Below are 21,622 nucleotides of genomic sequence, written 5' to 3' on the forward strand. Positions count from 1 at the left end.
CCTCCCTAAGGACTCATGTACCTCCACAGGCCCATATAAAGGGGAAATTTGCACCCATCCCAGGAGTCAGAAACAACTGTATTCATACTCAGCATACAATGGGCACCACTGAGAGTACAGTAAATAACACCTTCCACAGCAACCAGGAGAAATCAGGGCCACCCACCTTGGATTGACTGTCCCAATTCATCAGGAAATGAAGAAGGCGGGTCATAGTCACAGGGGTCCTGAAATTATCCTTCTGTGCCGAATTAACTTCCTGAACTAAAAAACAAACCCCAAGTCAGTAACTCATCAACAAACCAGTCTCCTCTAACTGCAGGAGAGCATAGAGGAAGGGGCACTGGACAACAGTGACATCATGGAACCGGCCCTGTCACAATGGTGCACTCCACAGATACTAGGGCCTAGGTCAGTCTCCTCAACCCACTGAATAAGCAAAAACTCTGTCTCTCTGCTTCTGTCTCTCTGTAAATCTGCCTTTCAAACAAAAAATAAATCTTTAAAAAAGAAAAGAAATGATGTTTGAAGAGTTAGATTTGTTCACTCTGATTTGAATGTTATGCAATGTATGTTTCAAAATAGCACATGGTATCCCATAAATAAAAATATAATTTTATTTTTATTCATAAATATTATACTTTTTATCTCAGTTAAAAAATTAAAATATATAATTTTTAGAAACTGGAAAATAACCCCATATTAAGCACAACCAAATTCATAGAGAACACAACAGAATATAAATAAAATGTCAACCTGCTTACAATAGAAAAATTAAAAGTTGAAACATAAGGACACATTAATATCAGAATTTAAGTGTTATCTTTTTCTCAAAAGATTTTAGGATCATGATAAGAGAATATTTGGAAAAATATAAAATAAATTCAATGTATTAGGGAAAACCTCAAGAAGGAAGGTGATCATGCAAAATTCAATGAAATTTGTTTTAGGAACAAATTAAATGAAGTAAAACTATTTACAAAAGCATTAAAAATATAAAATACTTGGGGACAAATAACAAATGTTATGTAATACCTCATACCATGAAAAATAAAATATTACTGGTTGTATATAAAGAAGATCCAAGAAGTGGAAAGTTATAATACATACCTTGAAGATAAAACTCAGTGTTGGGGTGGTCATTGCCATGCGGTGGGTTAAGTTGCCATTTGGGGTGCTAATGTCCCATATTAGACTACTTGAGATCAAATCCCACCTCCACATCTGATACAGATCTTTACTAATGTGTCTAAGGGGCAAAGATAACACACTGAATGCTTGGGGTCCTGCCACCCACGTGGGAGAGCTAGACAGATTTGTGTGTGTGTGTGTGTGTGTATGTGTGTGTTGGCTTTACACAGCTGTATTTCAAATATTTGGAAAGCAAAACTGCAGATAGAAGATTTATCTCTATATTCTCCTCTGTATTTCACCCTGACATTAAAAAAAATAAAGAAAATTCAATAATTTGAGGCATTAATTCCTCCAAATTTATTTTAAAATATAAAAAAATGCCATCATAATTCCAACAACTCTGTATATGTGTCTCTGTGTGTGTGTGTCCTTTGCTCCGGTCACCACCATTTGCCAAGGCTGGAGGAATGCTTTCAGGAACATATCCGCTTTATGAACTCTACTGCCATGATGGCATTTTGTTCCTTCCCATCCTTGGAAGGGACCAGGCAGAGACCTCACTCTCCAAGTACAGGAAAAATAGATCAAATGAGGGGGGAACTGCAGGAAGCAGCTACCCGTTTACACTATGCTCTAGCAGCTATCCTGATCGCAAGTGCGGCGGACATCAAGCAGGAGAGTGGGATGGAAAGCACGTCAGAAGGGCAGGAGGGGCACTGAGAAGTGGTGGGGGCGCGGCGGGGCTCACACCGCCCCCTCCACCCCAGCTCCAGCCCCTTTCCCTCTGGAGCCCCGGGACTCAGCAGCCGCCGCCACCAGGGCGAGCACAGAACATGGGGCAGCGGTGGCGGCAGCGGCGGCGGCGATGAGCAGAGCGGTGCCCGATCCACTACAACTCCACTTGGAACTTCTGGGCCAGCACCATGCCATCGCCGCCGCCGCCGCCGCTGTCGCCACCGCCGCGGGCGCGCAGACCCCTTTGGCCTTCTCGCCTGACCATGGCGCGCGTGTGTGCACGAGGTGCTGCAGCAGTGGGGCAACCTGGACCACCTGGCCTGGTTCCTGTGGTCCCTGCCCCAGAGCGACCTGCTACAAGGCAAGGAGAGTCTGCTGAAGGAGCGGGCGCTCCTGGCCTTCCACCAGGGCATCTACCCGGAGCTCTCCAGCATCCTGGAGAGCCAACGACCCGCTGCTGCAGCAGCTCTGGTACAAGGCACGCTACACCGGACCGAGAGAGCCCGCGGCCGGCCGCTGGCCGCCTTGGACAATTACCGGCTGCACAGGAAATCCCCCTTGACCCACATCATCTGGGACTGGGAGGAGACGGTGTACTGCTTCAAGGAGAAGTCACGCAGTGCGCTCAGGACTCTACAAGCAGAATCCCTCGCCTCACCCGTGAAGAAGCAGACCTGGCCAAGATCACCAGCTTCTCCCTCACCCAGCTCAGCAACTGGTTCAAGAACTGCTGGCAGCGCGACCAGAACCCGTCAGAGACCCAGTCCAAAAGTGAGTCAGATGGCAATCCCAGCACCGAAGATGAGTCCAGCAAAGGACAGGAGGCTCTATCTCCTCACCCTCTCCTGGGTTCCTCCAATGGTGTCACCAACCTCAGCTTGTCCAGTCACGTGGAGCCCAGGTACATGCAACAAATTGGAAATGCTAAGATATGGTTAAGCTCTTCTGGGTTTTGTTAACTGGAAGCTGAGTACCTACAAGTACTTCACCTGTTTTCCTTACTGGTAACTCTTTCATCCAGGGACCCAGTGGAGTCATCCTAAATGGATTAAATGTGAGAAACACACAGACAGTGTCCTTGAACCCACCAAACATGTAAACCAGCATTGTAAGCAATGGTATCCACATGATGTACATCCTGGGGCCTACCTCCCAGGATGTGAAGGAATTCAAAGTGCTGCACAGTTCTGCAGCCAATTCAGCAGCCACCACCTCCTACAGCCCCAGTGCCCCTGTGTCATTCCCAGGCAGTGAAAAGAGAAGATATTCAAACAGTGACTTCCCTGGAGGGAAACTCTACGGTGACTTTCACTAGCCCAGTGCAAGTTAAACAGTATGGCATTGTCCAGATCCCCAATTCCAGAGCCAATGGCCAGTTCCTGTCTCAGTGGCAGCTTCACCAGGTAATAGTTCCGTAAATTCAAGAACTTCAGACAGGAGCACATTCACCAGCAAGTCTGCTCCAGTGCAGCAAGGCAGGGTTTTCTTTCTTTCTTTTCTTCCGCACTGCCCCACCACCACCACCACAGGCAGAGTTACACAGTGAGAGAGAGGAGAGGCAGAGAGAAAGGTCTTTTTTTTTTTTTCCGTTGGTTCACTCTCCAAATGGCCATGCTATGGCCAGCACTGTGCCGATCCAAAGCCAGGAGCCAGGTGCTTCCTCCTGGTATCCCATGCGAGTGCAGGGCCCAAGTACTTGGGCCATCCTCCACTGCCTTCCTGGGCCACATCAGAGAGCTGGACTGGAAGAGGAGCAACCAGGACAGAATCTGGCACCCCAACCGGGACTAGAACCCAGGGTGCTGGTGCCGCAGGCAGAGGATTAGCCTAGTGAGCCACGGCGCCAGCTGCAAAGTTTTCTTGAGCTCTCTCAGTCCCAGTGCAGTGGTATACACTGTTCCTAATTCTGGCCAGACTGTAGGATCTGTGAAGCAGGAAGGCTTGTAGAGGAGCCTGGTCTTTCCCCAGTTGATGCCCATCAAACAGAACGCCAGTAAATGCAAACCTGCCATTTGAAAATCTTTCGGGGCATGGCCTCCACCCTCTGGCCTCTCGTTGGTGAATGTGTCCCCAACTCACAGTTTTTCCCTGACTCCTTCTGCACTGCTAACTTCCACTGAGATCAACCCTGACGTTGCTGATAACCAGCCAATGGCTGTACCTGTGGCAGGCAAATCTACAAGGACGGCTGTCAGCAGTGCTAACTATGCAGCTCTTCATAACTTCTCCCCATTACTGGTCAGGACCTGTTGTCCACGCCTCTGACTCAGACTTCCCTGGGGGAAATTGTTCCTACCTCCTACCAGGTGGGCCACGTCTCCATGGCAGTGCACCAGGATTTTGTAGAACACCATTTGGTTCTGCAATCAGTAGCTAACTTAAAAGAGAATTTCTTACCAGATTCTGAGAACAAAGCAATGAGCAGCCTAATGATGCTGGACACCAAATATGAACATGTCCTAGATGGCAAGAATGAGACTGTGTGTGAAGATCTAGAAACAGACAAAAAAAAAAAAAAAAAAAAAAGAGCTTGCCAAGCTCCAAACTGTCCAGCTGGATGAAGCTATGCAAGATTATAAACTTCCTGTGCCTCTCCCCTTCCTTTTTGGCATAGGGGCAGATGTTTTCCTGAAGCCTTGATGACACAAAGCATTTACCCTTTCAAAGGAAAGCACTACTTTTGCAAGCAAATGCATTCAAGAGACTTTGGATCTGCATAAAGATCACACTTAAATATATTGAGTAGAACTGGGTTACTGTAGCCTTTTTATTCACATACAATGATCTCTTTTCAATAGATGGAGACAAAAGAATCAGATGAAATGTCTCAAGGCAAAGTGTACCCTTTAGAGGACAATATCATTCTAAAATGAACATGGAACTTGATAATTTTAAAATTAAAAATGTACACATGTAACATAGAAAACTAAATATAGCTGCAGACCATTAAAAACCATGGAATTATTTTGTTTACTTTTATTCCATGGGCATTGATAAGGTTAAGCATAAATGGTACTCCAAACTGTTCTAAGGGTGTCTTTTTAAAGTTCAGTAGCTTAATTATATATTTGTGTGTAGGTAGACAGAGACACACTTCTCTTTTTCAGCATTTTTGGTTTAGGTCTCTACACATTTCCAAATGCGATTGTTTATAGCTCAGTGTGGCTGAGCAACTTGGAGACCCCATGAGAAACTATGAAACAAACTTCAGCGTGAATGTAAATATATCACTTCTATACACAGACTTTAATTACAGTGAATTTTATTTCTATTGTATATGTTCCTCTTGCACTGCAGGTGCTATGAACTGAAACTTCATTCTAAATGTTTTTGAAACAGTTGTTATACAATGATATGTGACTCTGGCTTGCACTATACTTTCATGTCTTCTTTAAAAGTAAATATTTTGGGTTTCTGTAAAAAAAGAACAATAGAAGAAATATGTGTTTTAAACAGTAAATATGGTATATAAAATAACATCATGTGACATTTAAAAAGATTACAAAAGCATTTTTAGAATTGTAATCTATATATATATATTTGTCATTTGGATACAATAACAAAATGGAAATGAGTAACTTATTATTCTGTTGTTGGTTCTGAAACAGATATTGAAGTATAAACTCATTTATTTGATGTGTGGAATATCTCTGAAAGAGTGGAGACTGAAGTGATATCATGCACTGCCTTTAAGCGTGAATACATACATAATTGAACAGCAAGGAAGATTGTTTTTCACTATGTTTATATCTTACAAAGATAAATAAAATGTTTAAATCATTAAATTTAGAGCATCTTATCAGCACCGTCACACTGCACTACCTGTCAACCTCTTAAATTCATCATCTCTGTATATAGGAAAATGACTTTTACTTAAAATTATGCACACTATAGGATAACCTTCATTTTTAATGTCTATTTTGATCTTCTGCTTTGTGTCATCTTGTCTATTTTCAAATACACTTATTTTCCATCCATAGTCAGATGCTTTGGCCCTATGCTTTTAATGTTAATTTTCCATGTTGTACCTTCAAATGTATAATTATTTGATTATTGTTTTCAATTCATATTTGGCTTTTCAATTTTATTTTTAAATAGAGAACAGAGTGAATTTTGAACATTTTGCTATATTTTTTCATGTGTATCAACATGACTTATGTAAAATCTGTTAGCATATCTTGCTTAATAACTGTTACTGTAGTTCACAATTCATATCAAAAATACCTGTTGTGATGTATTCTCTTGAAAAATAAGATGAAATCATTGAGATGGTTTTGTTGGAATGCTCATTATAAATGAGAAAGCTTCAGCTGCAAAATGATTTTCCTTATTCCTGCCTGAAACACAGATAGTATATTAGTCATACAGCAGCTACTATGTTACCATGAGGTAAGAATATGGAGACTATAAGCCACATTGTCAGGATCATGTCAATGTTATACTCTCAGACTACTATATTAGTCCCAGATCATATAATTTAGGGGGCTTGTTACATAGAAAAATAAAATGATTTAGATAAGCCTATGACTTCAATTATCTATTATACTCAAGTTTATTCTTAACTGAATGGAAAGAGTACTTTTTATTATATTTAGTTATTTAATTATAATTATTCTAAATCACCCTCCTTATCTCTTACGCAGATTGTCCCTTATGGTAATTTAGTCTCCAAGAAATGATGCATTAAGTCCCTCTGGTGTTAAGGAAAAGATTTCCCAGTGGCTGTCCCTTCTCAGCTTCAACACAATCCTAACATTACTTCAGGAGTATAACTTTGAGAAAGATTTAACAAGTTATATAGATATTTTGCAGACTATAATACATTTTTAAAATCTAAAATGGTGCTTGTTGTTCCTCTTATCTGTTCTATTAAAAGCCACTATTGATTATAATTAATCTAAACCAAAAACAACAGTATTATTTTTACTTCAGTATGAATTCACTGTGTTTTTTTCTTTTTCTACAATAAACAAAAGTATAGAGAAAGCAATTTTGAACACATTGCTTACAATTTTCCATTTGGATTAATAAACAGATGGCAGTCAGAAAGCACGAGAAATTAAGAAAAGGTATTATAATTTCAATTAACACCTATGAAGGGGCATGCTAACACTTGCCTGTTAATTGCACACGTTCAATTCCTGCTAGTAAGGCTTGGCTCATTTTGTCATCACTTATTTTACCCACAAAATAATTGTTATCTTAGGGTAACTGCTGTAGCACATCAGGTTAAGCTGACCCTTAGATGCACCCATCAATCCACCTTCCTGATGACGCACTTGTGAAGAAGCAGATAATAGGCTCAGCTCCATGGGTTCCTGACACAGACATAGGAAACCTGGGTGGAGTTTCTACTTCCTGGCTTTGACCTGTCCCAGCTGAAGCTACTGAGGGCACTTGGGGAGTGGAACTGGAAACAAGTTTCATGCTCATTCTCGTTCTCATTCTCATTCACTTCTCTCTCTCTCTCTCTCTCTCTCTCCCTTTCTCTCCCCCGTATCTACCATTCTGCCCTTCTAAAAAATAAATACATTTTTTAAATTTATTTTATTTGAAGGTGGAGTTACAGAGAGGCAGAGGCAGAGAGAGAAAAAGTCCTCCATCTGCTGATTCACTCCTCAAATGGCTTCAAAGGCTGGAGCTAGTCTGATCTGAAGCCAGCAGCAAGGAGTTTCTTCCAGGTCTCCCATGTGGGTGCAGGGGCCCAAAGACTTGGACAATCTTCCACTGCTTTCCCAGGCCATAGCAGAGAGCTGGATTGGAAGTGGAGCAGCCAGGACTAGAATCGGGGCCCATGTGGGATGTGGGCATTGCAGGACACCCACTATGCCACAGAGCAGGCCCCAGTGAATACATTTTTAAAAGAATACATTTTTATAAGGCGGCAGTGTAGTGGTGGTGGTGGCAGCCAGCTGCTGGGGTCTTGGGAGCCTGGCGCTGCACGTTGCTGCTGTGGGCTGGACCAACCACCATGCCACAGGTCTTTTGGGATAAATCATGGGATGCAGCTTCATTCTGATGTGGTAGACTATGCCAAGGAAAAACTGGAGAACTTCATCAAAAATAGTAGTAGCTTTGATAAATTTGAGTTCTGTGAACCTGCATTTGTGGTTGGTAACTGACTCCAGAGATCGTCTGAAAGTCATCCTTATGATCAAATTTATTGTGGTGCTGGAGTCCAGAAAGACCGTGAAAACTACATGAACGTTTTACTGAACATGGGAGCATACCAGTCATGTTTATAGAAAATCAGTTAACACAGATTATGCTAACTGGAAAAGTCAGTGGGAAAGTAAAAATAGCCTTGCTGTTTCATTTGCTCCACTGGTGCACCCAAGTGAGAATGATTATGGCACGCTTGCCTCTGTGGGACTGCCTCCCTGACCTGTCAGGAGCCTGCAGACTTGTCCTGTATTTACATTCGCTGCACACTTAGAACTTGCATAAATGATGAGATGCAGGCCCAAGGGATTTCCCAAAAGGCTCCACCCAAAAGGAAAAGAGAGTGAAACAGAATTAATAGGCACATCCTTGTAGGTAATCGGCTTATTCCTCAACTTCTAGACAGTGAGGAGGATGAGAAAATGCAAGATCACAAAGAGGAGACAGACCAGAGTGAAGACATGGAGCCAGAAGAGCCTCCTCAGAATCCACTGAGGGAGAATCATGACGCTGCCCCTCGCTGAGTCTGTAAAAGCTCACTTGACATATTTTAGGAACAAATTACAGAGTGATGAGAAAGAATGACTACTGATAATTCCTGTAGCCTTGAACCTGTAGAGTTTGTTAGGAGTTAAAAGAATTATTTCTTTCACCAGAGTGAATTATAGTAGGGTAAAAAGTATAACTTGTTCCTCTCAGTAACAAAAATGATGTAGTCAGTCATGAAAAAGAATCTCTTTTATAAAATCTATTTTTTTAAATCTTGCAAAAATGCCATTTTATCTGACTGATTTGAAAGTGGAATGCCACCATAGTCAAGACCTTGTGACCTATAAATCCCTTTTTGACTCCCTACGGATTTATAATAGTGAAGCTTAGATGTAATTTTATGCAAGGTCTAAATCATTGTTAAGCATATAAATCTGATTTGAATAGGAGTTATTTTATTTCCTCTACAAAAACTTTCTTATGAGGAAATCAAATGCTTTGTAGACCGGTTTGCCTTACTTTTATTACAATCACTATTTCTGAGTTGTTGCAGATTATTCCAAGCTATATATGTATACACTAATAATGCAATGTATCAAGTAATTTAGCTTTTAAAAATCACAAATTTCATGAAATTATACATCCCTGCAACTTTTGCTATTGAAACTGATGCCACAAGACCTGGGTAGGGGTGGGTGGGGATATCTGCTTCTCTCATAGAGATTTTTAAGAGCACAACAAGTGAATACTAGAAAGTATACACTTAATATAACTCTTAGTTTGCATGGGCCATTTGCATTTTCAGTATTTAAAGTTAATGAAGTCATCTTGAGACTCAAGATTTTCAAGGTCTATTAAGCATTATTTTTAATATAGTTCACTGTAGAAAGTATTTGGTTTAAGAGCTCCAGAATTGTGTGTGACTCTTAGCAACACAGTGACTGAGTGAATGAGTGGAATAAGCACGTGTGACTGCCACTTTCCTGACAGCTCCAAGTTGCAGGGCTACAGCAGGCATGGACAGCAGATGCACTTTAGTAAATAGGACTTCCAGTTTATCTGAATATTTACCTGTGACAAGGGAGGGCTGAACTCACTATATTTGCTTTGGATCTTTCTAATACAAGAAATATTCACAGAAATTGCATGTAGACACCTTTTGTTTTGGAAAGTTGGTTCAGATTCACAGTGTAAACTTTGGAACCTACATCATGCTCATCTAACAACTCCTCTTACTTTTTTTAAAAAAGATTTTCTTTTATTTGAGAGAGTTGCAGAAAGTGAGAGGGAGAGAGAGAGAAAGAGAGGGGGGGGGAGAGAGAGGTCTTCCTTCTGTTAGTTCAATCCCTAAATGGCTGCAATGGCCAGAACTGCACCCATCTGAAGCTAGGAGCCATGTGCTTCTTCCAGGTCTCCCACATGGGTGAAGGGGCCCAAGGACTTGGGCCATTTTCTATTGCTTTCCCAGGCCACAGCAGAGAGCTAGATTGGAAGAGGAGCAGCAGGGACTAGAACTGGTACCCATATGGGACGCTGGGACCTCAGGCGGAGGATTAGCCTCCTGTGCCATGGCGCCAACCCCATCCTCATACTTTTTAATGTTTCTTTTGGCAAAATTTTAATGGTTTTCATTTCACTTAATATTTTCATTTTGCTTAATACTTAATGCATCCATTACGAGAATTTTGTTGTAGCTTGATAAAACTGGGAGAAAATGCCATTCTGACTTTTTTTCCAAAGGAGGCTTATAGACAGTCATGTCTTCTGAGCAAGCTCTGCAGTCCAGCCAGCTGTCTGGAGCCCTTTCTCCCTGTTGGGGATCCCAGCACCCCGAAGCACACTAGACTTTTTAAGCCTGTGCAAGCAGGCAGGAGGCCAATTTTCAGCCCAAGGGCCCACCACCCAAGGCACAGCTGGGTAGAGAGATGAGTTTTCCCAGGCAGCGAGGCTTCCTCCATCCACTGGCCACCCAGGGTTTCCTTTCAATGTCGGGGGCAGGGAGATGACACAACTGCCAGTTACCAGTGCCTGGACTAGGCCCAAGTACCATCATAGAGCTACAGATAAGCCAGAGCCACATCAACCAAACAGGGTTACAGGATGGAGCAGAGTGTGCTTCTGGTTTACTAATCCACTGCCCAGCCTTTCAGTGGTTCCTGGGTTGAGCATCAGTCCATGGGAAACAATGGCAAACCCTCCAACACTCTGCCATGATTGCAGCCATTTGCCGTACCCTAGGATGTCTCACAGCCATAAGGGCTGGGCCCAGCCAGCAGGGTCCACACCAGGCTCAAGTGATACAGGGATCAGGTGATCAGGGAGCCACATGGATCTGGCATGGAATCCATGCTGTGGAGGATTCTGTCTAAGATGGTCACCAACATGTTGGGCAGGAGGACACAAGCAGACTCCCTCCCCACACACAGGCACTAGGTGTCACAGCACAGTTCCATCAGTTGAGGGAGGCGGAAACTGGTCACCATATGCCCCATGCATCCAACCAGTGGACATCTGGTACCATGTGACATCCACATTTTATTGTGGCCTGGGGCATTGGTGTTGGTGCCACATGGGTGTCACCACTCTGAGAGGCAGGGTGTCTGGGCACCAAGGGGCAACTGTGATCAGTGGCTACCAGGAGGAGGCAGCTCAGAGAACCCTGATCTCTCTAGGCCTCAAATAGGGCACTGTTGGCCTCCCCTGGGAGAGCCCCACACACCCACTTAGGAGGGTGCTAAGGTGCCATGTGGAGCAGCATGTTCAGCTGAATGCTCGAGGCCAGGAAGAGCTGGCAGGAGCTTCCCATGCAGAAGTCACCCTCAACCTCCTTTACCCAATGTAAGAGCCTCTCGAAGCCCGGGTCTGGGACCCAGCCACAGGCCCAGGACACTCCTAGGATGATGTCCTCATGGGCTGCCAGTGCAGCCCAGCAGTAGTCTGTAGTGTACTGGGATCTTCAAACCTTTGCGTTTCTTGCTATTTGCTGCTATCCAGGCAATCCTGATCACGTCATGGCTACAAGGGCTGCTGGAAAATATGTTGCCTGAGGGAAGTGGATTCTCCTGTCAATGTGAGACTTTCTAAAAAAGTGTGGCTCTTTGGGGCCAGCGTCGTGGCTCACTTGGCTAATCCTTTGCCTGCGGCACCAGCATCCCATATGGGTGCCTGTTCTAGTCCCGGTGGCTCCTCTTCCAGTGCAGCTCTCTGCTGTGGCCCGGGAAGGCAGAGGAGGATGGCCCAAGTATTTGGGCTCTGCACTCGCATGGGAGACCAGGAGGAAGCACCTGGCTCCTGGCTTCGGATCGGCACAGCACTGGCCATGGTGGCCATTTGGGGAGTGAACCAATGGAAGGAAGACCTTTCTCTCTGTCTCTCTCTCTCTCACTGTCTAACTCTATCTGTCAAATAAAAAAAAGTGTGGCCCCTTACTTGTGCTAGGCATGCAGACAAGATGCTCTTCCCTCACCATCAGTGGCTCTAGGCAGCCCTGTCTGTAGCTGCTGTCAGGCTCAAACTGAGGGTGGAGGTCTTGGGGATGTTGGTTGAGTAGGTGACAAATTTGGATGGCTTCTTTTGACTCCTGATCTAATTGGCTCAGTTCCCACATATGCACTTCATATATGACATGACATTTCCTAGGTGAGATAGGAGAAAAAATGTCAGGGTAGGAAGGGAGTCATGATACCATCTCTGTGTTTCCACAGAGGTTTCACTGAGAAAGTCTTACAGATCCCTGCAAACAGCAACACTGACGGGTGTGACTGCCTGTGGTGAGGATAAAGTAAGAGCCTCCTCTGTATTAGAGAGGGGGACGCTGTACCATTCCTTGACATCCCCTCAACTCATGTTCTGTCCACTGTACCAGGACTCTTCCTTCATCCCGCTCAGAGAGCTGCTCCTCCAGTTGCTCACTTCAACCACAGGAATTTCCATGTAAAAACACAGAGCATGTTGTGCACTGATGGAACACAAAGGCACACACAGATGCCATGTGTGACTCAGGTTCATGAGAAAGAGGTTGGCAAGGCTGATCAAAGTCAACATACTCAATTGGGAGGTGATGGTGAGCAAAGTGAGTGAAATGGTGAGGACACACCATGTGTATACCACGTTACTCACTATCCCTTGTTCAGTTTATTATATGAATTTGAACTCAAGAGAGGCTCCGAATAACCACCACAGCCCATCATTTGGTATTTTCATTGATATCCACATGTTTTACAAACACAAGATGCATCCCCAACATGTCAATTCCTGCCCTACTCCTGACCCAAGTCTCAGTTTTCCCAGCTGAGCTGCCCCAGTTCCAGACACACACACCTTCTCACCCACTTACCCTGCATGCGACTTACCATACTTGAAGTCAGTAGACACCAGCATCTCAAGGCTTCTCCCCCAGTATGGATGCAATCATATTTAGGCACTCTTCACAATCTGAGACAGACAATGACAGACATGCCTGCCTTTCTGGACAGCTGGACATACTGCTGAGGCCACTGTCTCCAGGGAGGAGAAACTCTACAACCCAGATCTAATTTAGGATTTCCTCATCTTGATTTCTCCACCACCAAACAAAGGGACGTCTGATAATTCCCAGGTTAAAGATGAGCAGAGTGCCAAGGGACAGAGTGACCTGACCAGGTGATTCAACTGGTATCCTACAGAACCACAATTCCCTTCCCCTGAGCTGTGACTGAGTCATGGGGCAAGGTCATTACACACTGTGCAGCTTGTTAAGTCAAACACTGAGTTGGGGTAAGAAGCAGATTCCCTGGATGGTTGGAAAGGTGCCCTAGTACTAGGAACTAACAGTTCCCTTGTGCTGAGAATTCCAAGCTTTCATGTTTGGGGAGTGTCCAAAGACAAAAATTCCCAGCTAGAGAGAACTGTGTAAAACAGAATGCTTAACACCTGAAGGCCTTGAAAGACATACACACTTATACTAATGAAGTTCCTGTTAAATGAGACCTAACAAAAGATAGTGAATAAATCTGCTCCATGCCAGGAACCATACTAGGAATTTCACAAGAAATATGTCTTTTATTTCATAGCAACAATTTACAGAGATAGGAATTACAACAGCACTGTGGGAGCAGATGAGGAAGGTCAGGCTACCTGGAGCAGAGCCCTGGGGAGGGGCCCAAAGTCCCTGCTCTACACTCTGCTCTGTGCCACTCAAGAGCTTTCTTCCTCACAGGAAGAGCTTGTGCTCCTGGAGCAGATCTTCAACCTCACCCGGGCAGTCTCTGGTCCTGACAGTGTCACTCACAGACACCACAGTTTCAGTGCAGAGTGGACCCCTTTAGCACCTAGAAGGGAGATTCTGTGTACTCTTTACCATATTTCCATATGTGACTAGCACAAAGATTTGCTGATTGAAACTCCAAAGTAGCCTCAATTGAGTGAAAGTTCGTTAATCCCAGACATGAAAACCACACCATCTGGTACTGGATACAGAGGCAGCTAATCACTGACAACCCATCCTACACTTCGATGAAAACTTGGAAAAGTTGCTGAATTGTGCCTCAGTTACTACACATTCAGCAAGTGAACAACAAATACTAATGTCTACCTTTCTCAGAGTATGATCGTGATAACATTTCTTTTAATGAAGAGAAGAATCAAATCTAGAAAGCATTTCATTTCTCAGAGGAACAAAAGATAATAACAAATCATTCTAGTGAGAGGACCTATTGAACTCACCAGGGTTATCTTGTTGGATGACTCGATAGAGATGCCGAAGAATATCTTTGAGGTCTTGCAATTCTCGTTGTTTCTGCTCCAGTTCGTAGTGCAGTGCGAGGTTGTTCACAACCATGTTCTTTGTATCGGTTAGGTAAGATGGAGGAATAGGTGGTACTGTCATCCTGATGTTTCTGGCAGAAGAGGTAGATCTGGAGGCTAGGGTGAAGGAACCCAAGCACAGAATTAGTTACAACAAATAAAATTCAATGACAAGAACTCTATTTCTAAACTTAATGTTGGGAAACACCCCACAGAACTTGAAAGTCTTCAATCACAATCCTATCAACGTTAGGTAGTCAGAACTCAGCTTTTAAGTGACTTCTCATAACTTGGTCACTAACACAAGTAAGGCCACTAAGGGCCCTGCCTGCCAAGTAACCGTTGGGAGTAACAGTAACAGCATTAGAAGGTGGGGGGTGTCATGGAATGTTAGGAGCTCCTGCCTCCCATTTGCCTAAGCCTGGCTGATACACAAGGCCACCTGGTATCTTCTTAAAGGTACCACTGAAAGGACCCCCCCACTCATCCTTCAGACTCAAGAGTAGTGTACCCTTGTGCTGATACCAACGACCTGCCTTTTCCCCTAAAACAATTTAAGCACATTTCCCCTGTCTGTCCCTCTCTGTGGTTGAAAACACTAAGGCAGAATTAGTTTCTAAACAAGTTTTCGTTTCTCAAGGGCTGTCAGGTTCAAATGGATCTCCAGGTTTTTCCTCCAGGGAGACAGGTCACATTATAAACTGCCATGAGTTTCTTCTCCGGTTTCTGCACACTTTTCTGTACAGTTAAATAGCATAGGACTAAAAAACAGAATACAACACTAAGTGAATGAATAATTCATTTTCAAACTATTTTGTGTCCTGTCTCAAAATACCTTTGGCTGTACTCAAGTGCTGTATTGACTTCCTTTCCCTCACACAGGTTGCATGTTGCCATTTCATTCCACCAAAAGCCACTTAGACATCCCTCCCTACATTGTAAGTCCTTCCTGTGACTTGAGTGGTTTTGTTTTGCTTCCAACTTCACTGAACAGGACATTTCACGCTTGTCACAGTTTTTGTACTAGCTCCACAAGAGCTCTTTTTTGAGATATCATAGGATTGAAATCCTTTATGTACAATCTCCTGCTAATATGGAGTGGCCATCTATTTCTGGAAGACTTAGAAACCTATGCTACTATTTAAATGTTTTCCTTCTGTACATCCACATGGTGAACAGAACAGGAACCACTGGCAGTTCTTACGGGTTGTTGCCTGATGGATTTCTTTTGTGGCCAAACCCCGTTGAATGATGGCTGAATTCCACTAACATGATCAGGACCGAGATAATGACTGTATGGTGCCTGGTGATCCACAGTGCATATGTGCAGTACAAGCTGATGCTGAAGCAAGAGCAGCCACCTCCTCCCTTTCTTAGCTTCCATCTTCACTTAGTTTTTGTGGGCCTGAGACTTTGGGGACTCTCTTGGGCTCTGAAACACTTCAGTTGTTGGACTTGCCTAAGTTAGAAGGCAAGGGTTGTGACCATGGGGCAATGGATAGTCCTCAAAAAGTAAAGGAAGTTTAATCAATCAGCTGTATTGGAAAGATTCTCTACCTCACCCCACTCACATCATCTTCCAAAGATACTGCTTGATGGTGTCAGTTTGTGAGTTGAATGAGTTTTCTAAAATTTTTTTTTGTCTGGTGTTCGTGGACTTGACATTCAGTAGCAGAAAGAATTGTCAAATCCTTCACTGTAAAAATGACAAACTTAAATAGCACAAAGTTTTACATGTCCTGATTTACCTCACACAGGGATGAGTTTGGGCAGTGTTAATTTAAAAAAACTGTAATAAGAGTGGCCACTACTTGCGTGGATTACACCACACACTTGGCTAAGTGCTGTATACATGAGGGCATTTCATTTTCACCAAATCCTTGAGATAACAGTATTAAGTAGAAGGAATGAAACCTAAAGAATAGGGACAGTGAGTAACTTATTTAGCCATATTTACATTTTTATGTTCCATTGGTTCTTCCAATCAAAGTGAATCAAAGAAATACACATTACAGCATCACTTTCGAGGACAGATGAGTGCCCGCTTGGACCAGCAGGACCAACGTGCACAGACACCTGCAAGCATTCTTTCACACTATGTGAAACGACCCCTATGACCTAGACATTCACCATTCCTTGGGGATATCAAGAGAAACACCAGATTTGAGTCTTCATTTAACTGGCTGTAATTGAACCCTCTATTTAATATTGGGCTTCTCATTAAGACTTTTGCCTTTTTAGAACCACAATAAATGCATAATGGGGAATATTTTACTCTTAGAAAGATGAAATGGAAATGGTGGCTTTGGTTTTCTTCCCTAGACTTAGAATTATTCTGATTTTAGTGCCAGCACCGTGGCACAGTGGGTTAAAGTCCTGGCCTTCAGAGCTGGCATCCCATATGGGCAGCAGTTTGCGTCCTGGCTGCTCCAGTTCTGATCCAGCTCTCTTCTATGCCCTGGGAAGACAGTTGAAGATGGTCTAAGTTCTTGGGCCCCTGAGCCTCTGTGGGAGACCTGGAAGAAGCTCCTGGCTCTGAGCTCCTGGCTCCGGGCTTCAGCTCAGCTCAGCTCTGGGCATTGTGGTCATTTTGGGTGTGAACTAGAAGACAGAAGATCTATCTCTCTCTCTCTCTCTCTTGCTTAATCTCTCTGTAACTGTTTTTGAAATAAATAAAACAAATCTTTTTTAAAAAGGACTATTCTGATTTCTACAAAGACTAAATAAGTATAAAAAATAATACTTGTTGTTAGCTATATGAGCAAAGGAGTTATCAGTTTGGAACGCACTGATGTCACTGACCTAAAACTTTATGGGATGATTATTTCACACATGCTCAGCTTGTGAAGAAAGCATTACATTCCCATGCTTTGCTGCTGAGGGACATGATTTACAGGCTCCTTTCTTTCCAGGAGTCTGTAACTTGCCCAAGATCCCCTTGCTGTGACTGCTGGAGCCAGATACCAGGTACAGACCTCTCTAGCCTCAACCCTTGCCACACTTTCCAATTGAGTTGACATAAGCCTTTCCACATAGATGTGTCACTTACCAATAACTCATTTCTGCCTAAAACCATTTGCAAATCCAGTGGTTTTATTGTATATTTTTTTTTACAGGAAGAGTAAGACAGAGAGAGAGAGAGAGAGGTTTTCCTTTTTCCCTTGGTTCACCACCTAAGTGGCTGCTATGGCCAGCACGCTATGGCCAGTGTGCTGTGCCGATCCAAAGCCAGCAGCCAGGTGCTTCTCCTGGTCTCCCATGGGGGTGCAGGGCCCAAGGACTTGGGCCATCCTCCACTGCCTTCCCAGGCCACAGCAGACAGCTGGACTGAAAGAGGAGCAACCAGGACAGAATCCGGCGCCCCAACCAGACTAGAACCTGGGGTGCTAGTGCCGCAGGCAGAAGATTAGCCTAGTGAGCTGTGGTGCAGGCCTGATGTGTTTTGTCACAACAAGCATTCAGTGCCATATTCTGGCCACTCACTGTTTACTGAAAATGTAGTGTGTGATGTGTGTGATTAAAAATACAGGGAACAGGGTAAGGGTAAGGGTAACATTTAGTACAAGCATTGAGATGCTACCTGGAACACCGAACTCCACCAAAATCAGATCCACTACAGCAGCCCCAGCCCCCCATCAGGTGGTGACTAGGGGTGACTAGATTCCACAAAAGCGCCATCAGAATTGATAGACCAGTTCAGTAAGGTTGTAGGATACAAAAACAGCAGACAAAAACAATACTATTTTTATGCACCAACAATAAAGTCTCTAAAATAGAACTTATAAAGGCAATCCCATTCACAATAGCTCTAAAAAGAATAAAACTCCTTGGATTTCTGTTAATTAGGGATGTGAAAGACTTATACATTGAAAACTACAAAAAATCAAAATAATGTGAAGACACCAAAAAAATGTAATACCTCCCACGTTCATGGACAGGAACGATTAACATTATTAAAGCAAGAATATTGCCAAAGGGATGTACAGAGTCAATGCAACCCCCTACCAAATACCAATGACATTCTTCACATAACTGGTAATACAACGCTAAAATTCATGTGGAAGCACAAAAGACTGCATGGACATGGCAATCCTGAACAATACCAAAGATGAAGACGTCACAATACCAGATTTCAAGATGTACCATAGAACCAAAACAGCACAGGGCTATTAAACACATACTAACAGAAGAGAATAGAAATCCCAGGAATAAATCTGTGGGGACCCATGAGCCAGCCATGGGCCCACATGCTAAGGCCTGGCTTGCTGACCATTGGCAATAGTTACTGCTGTGTGGATGTTTATGGTTTCTGTTGAGCTGTGATATCGGGACCGTTTCATAACCCCAGGCTAGAGTCAAAACAACTATAGCCTTGGGGCTTCCCATACTTCTTTTCCCACTGACCAAGGCTGAGAAAACACCAGGTGGAAGCTTGTTGTTAGCACCAGAGTTGCCTGCTACGTGACCAGGAGCTTGATTGGATGAAGGCACGTGATCACCTTTATGGTTGGACAAGGAGCGCATGGACTGTGCATGATCAGGCACCCGATTGGAGCACCGCCGCATGGACTGTAGCATGGACTAAGCTTGCTTACATGCTTCAACAATGTTATACTATATAAGCTGTTTGTGAAATAGTAACGGGAGCTTCCCCTTTCTTTCGGAGCTCCCCTTGCTCAAGGGTTTCTCTTTCTATCCTGTTTAAATAAAAGTCTACTGAAGACCGATAAGCTGCGAGCAACGTCGTTCCTTTGCGGGCAAGGGAGCAACATAAATCCACATAGCTATAGCTGACTTACCTTTGACAAGGGTACCAGAAGCCTATCTTGGAGAATGGGCAATCTTTTCAATACATGGTGCTGGGTAAACTGGATATGCACATGTGGATGGCTGAAACTTGTCCATTATTTCTCATCTGAGACAAAAATAAAGTCAAAGTGAAGTAAAGATCTAGATGTTTCTTCACAGAACTATGAAATCACTAAAAGAAAAGTAAGGGGAAACACACAAAGACACTGGCATTACAACATTTTTTTTTTGCTAAGATCCCTAAAGCACAGCACAGAGGATACAAGCAAAAGTAGACACATGAGATTATGTGAAACTAAGCAGCTTATATATAGCAAAGGAAACAATCAACAGTGAAAATGCAACCAACAGCATGGGGCACAATATTGGCAAATCATTCTTTTGAATAGATTAATATCTGGAACATGTAAGGTACTTAAAAACTCAATAACCAAAACAAATAATCCAGTTAGTAAGTGGGCAAAATATCTCAACAGCTATGTCTCAAAAGAAGAAATACAAATGACCAAAAATACATGAAAAATTGCCCAATAGCACAAAAATTAGGGAAATACAAATTTAAGCCATAAGGAGATCCCATCCTACTCCAATCAGATTACCCTTTACCAAAAAAAAAAAAGTGCTGGTGATGATATGGAGAAAAGGGAATCCTAACACATTGTTGGCTGGCACACAAATTTGCATATAGACCTTATGGAGAACACTCTGGAGGTCCCTCAAAAATGAAAAATAGATCTGCCATAGGTCCTAGTTATCACACCTCTGGGGATATATTTGAAGGAACTGAAATGAGCCCACTAAACATCAACCTGTACTACCAGGTTCATTGTAGCTCCACTCACAACAGCCAAGATACAATATGAATCTAGGTATTCATCAATGAATGAATGAATGGATAAAGAAATATGGTATGCATAAACTATTGTTATTCAGCCTTGGAAAGAGAAATCTTGACATTTGCAGAAAACATGAGTAGAATTGGAGATTGCTATGATAAGCAAATCAGCCAGATATTTCTCATTTAAGGAAGTTCATCTATAGTTGATTTAAATGTTAAATAGTAATTACTGGCTGGCGCCATGGCTCACTAGGCTAATCCTCCACCTGTGGTGCCGGCACCCCAGGCTCTAGTCCCGGTTGGGGCACTGGGTTCTAGTCCTGGCTGCTCCTCTTCCAGTCCAGCTCTCTGCTGTGGCCCGGGAAGGCAGTGGAGGATGGCCCAAGTACTTGGGCCCTGCACCCACATGGGAGACCATGAGGAAGCACCTGGCTCCTGGCTTCTGATCAGCACAGCATGATGGCCATCACAGCCATTTGGGGGGTGAACCAATGGAAGGAAGACCTCTCTGTCTCTCTCTCACTGTCTAACTCTGCCTGTCAAAAAAAATTAAAAAAAAACATAAAAAATAGTAATTATTAGAGCTTTGGAAATCAGGGGGTAGGGGAGGTTTGAGAAATGGGTATCTTGGGGCTGGTGCTGTGGTGTAGCAGCCGCTAGCAGTGGTAGGATATCATATGGGCGCTGGTTTGAGTCCTGGCTGCTCTACTTCCAATCCAGCTCTCTGCTATGGCCTGGGGAAGCAGAAGATGGCTCAAGTCCTTGGGCCCCTTCACCCATGAGGCGAGAATTGGAGGAAGCTCCTGGATCTTGGCTTCAGATCAGCAGCAGCTCCAGCCATTTTGGCCAATTGGGAAGTGAACCAGGGAATGAAAGATCTCTTTTTCTCTCTGCCTCTCCTCTCTCTGTAACTCTGACTTTCAAATAAATAAATAAATCTTTTTTAAAAAGAAAGAAAAATGGATATCTCATGACACTTAAGTGAAGGTAAGAGATTCTGGTTTTGCAGCAGAGTGCAGCGACTATAATTCACTTCGAAGAAAGGAGCCTATAGATTCCAAACAAAGAAAAAGTCAGAAAATGAGAAGGCTAATTTCCTATTATGACTGGTTTGCATTATGCTTATGAGTTTAAATATTGCACTGTATCTTTTCAAATGTACACTTACTACATGTTAATTCAAAGATAACATAAAATGAGGCTATTTTTGAAAATACAAAGAAAAAATAACAGAGGTAGGCATTTAGTCTAGTGGTTAAGATAATAGTTCAGAATCCCCTACGAGTACGTGTGTTCAGCTCTCAGATCTGCTCCTGACTCCAGGTTCTTGTTCATGTGGAGCATCTGGTGATAGTTCAAATAATTGGATTCCTGTCACCTACATGGATGACCTGGACTGAGCTACTAGCTGCTGGCTTCAGTTCTGGCCCAGCCCAGGCATTGTGGGAACTTGAACACTGGACTCTATTTTAATCTGTTGCTCTTTTGTTAAATGTTTGTGTTGCAGGCCCTACATAAATAAAAATAAATAAATAATTTTTTTTAACTTTTATTTAATGAATATAAATTTCCAAAGTACGATTTATGGATTACAATGGCTTCCCCCCCATACCGTCCCTCCCACTCACTACCCTCCCCATTCCCACTCCCTCTCCCCTTCCATTCACATCA

At 43.2% G+C, this 21,622-nt stretch overlaps 1 protein-coding gene and 2 pseudogenes across 1 annotated transcript in view; 2 read left to right on the plus strand and 1 right to left on the minus strand.

Annotated features, from left to right (window-relative positions):
• The window catches only part of LOC149124800 (zinc finger protein 39-like), a 750,627-nt gene that overhangs the window by 108,560 nt on the left and 620,445 nt on the right, over positions 1-21,622 (minus strand). The gene's annotated exons all lie outside the window — the stretch shown is intronic.
• Positions 1,723-4,509, plus strand: LOC127485224 (homeobox protein SIX4 pseudogene; annotated as a pseudogene).
• On the plus strand, positions 6,254-8,616 carry LOC100343933 (protein-L-isoaspartate O-methyltransferase domain-containing protein 1 pseudogene; annotated as a pseudogene).

This window comes from Oryctolagus cuniculus, chromosome 8 (assembly GCF_051225735.1).
Source record: "Oryctolagus cuniculus isolate XC-2025 breed Fujian yellow rabbit chromosome 8, ASM5122573v1, whole genome shotgun sequence".
NCBI classification, from domain to species: domain Eukaryota; kingdom Metazoa; phylum Chordata; class Mammalia; order Lagomorpha; family Leporidae; genus Oryctolagus; species Oryctolagus cuniculus.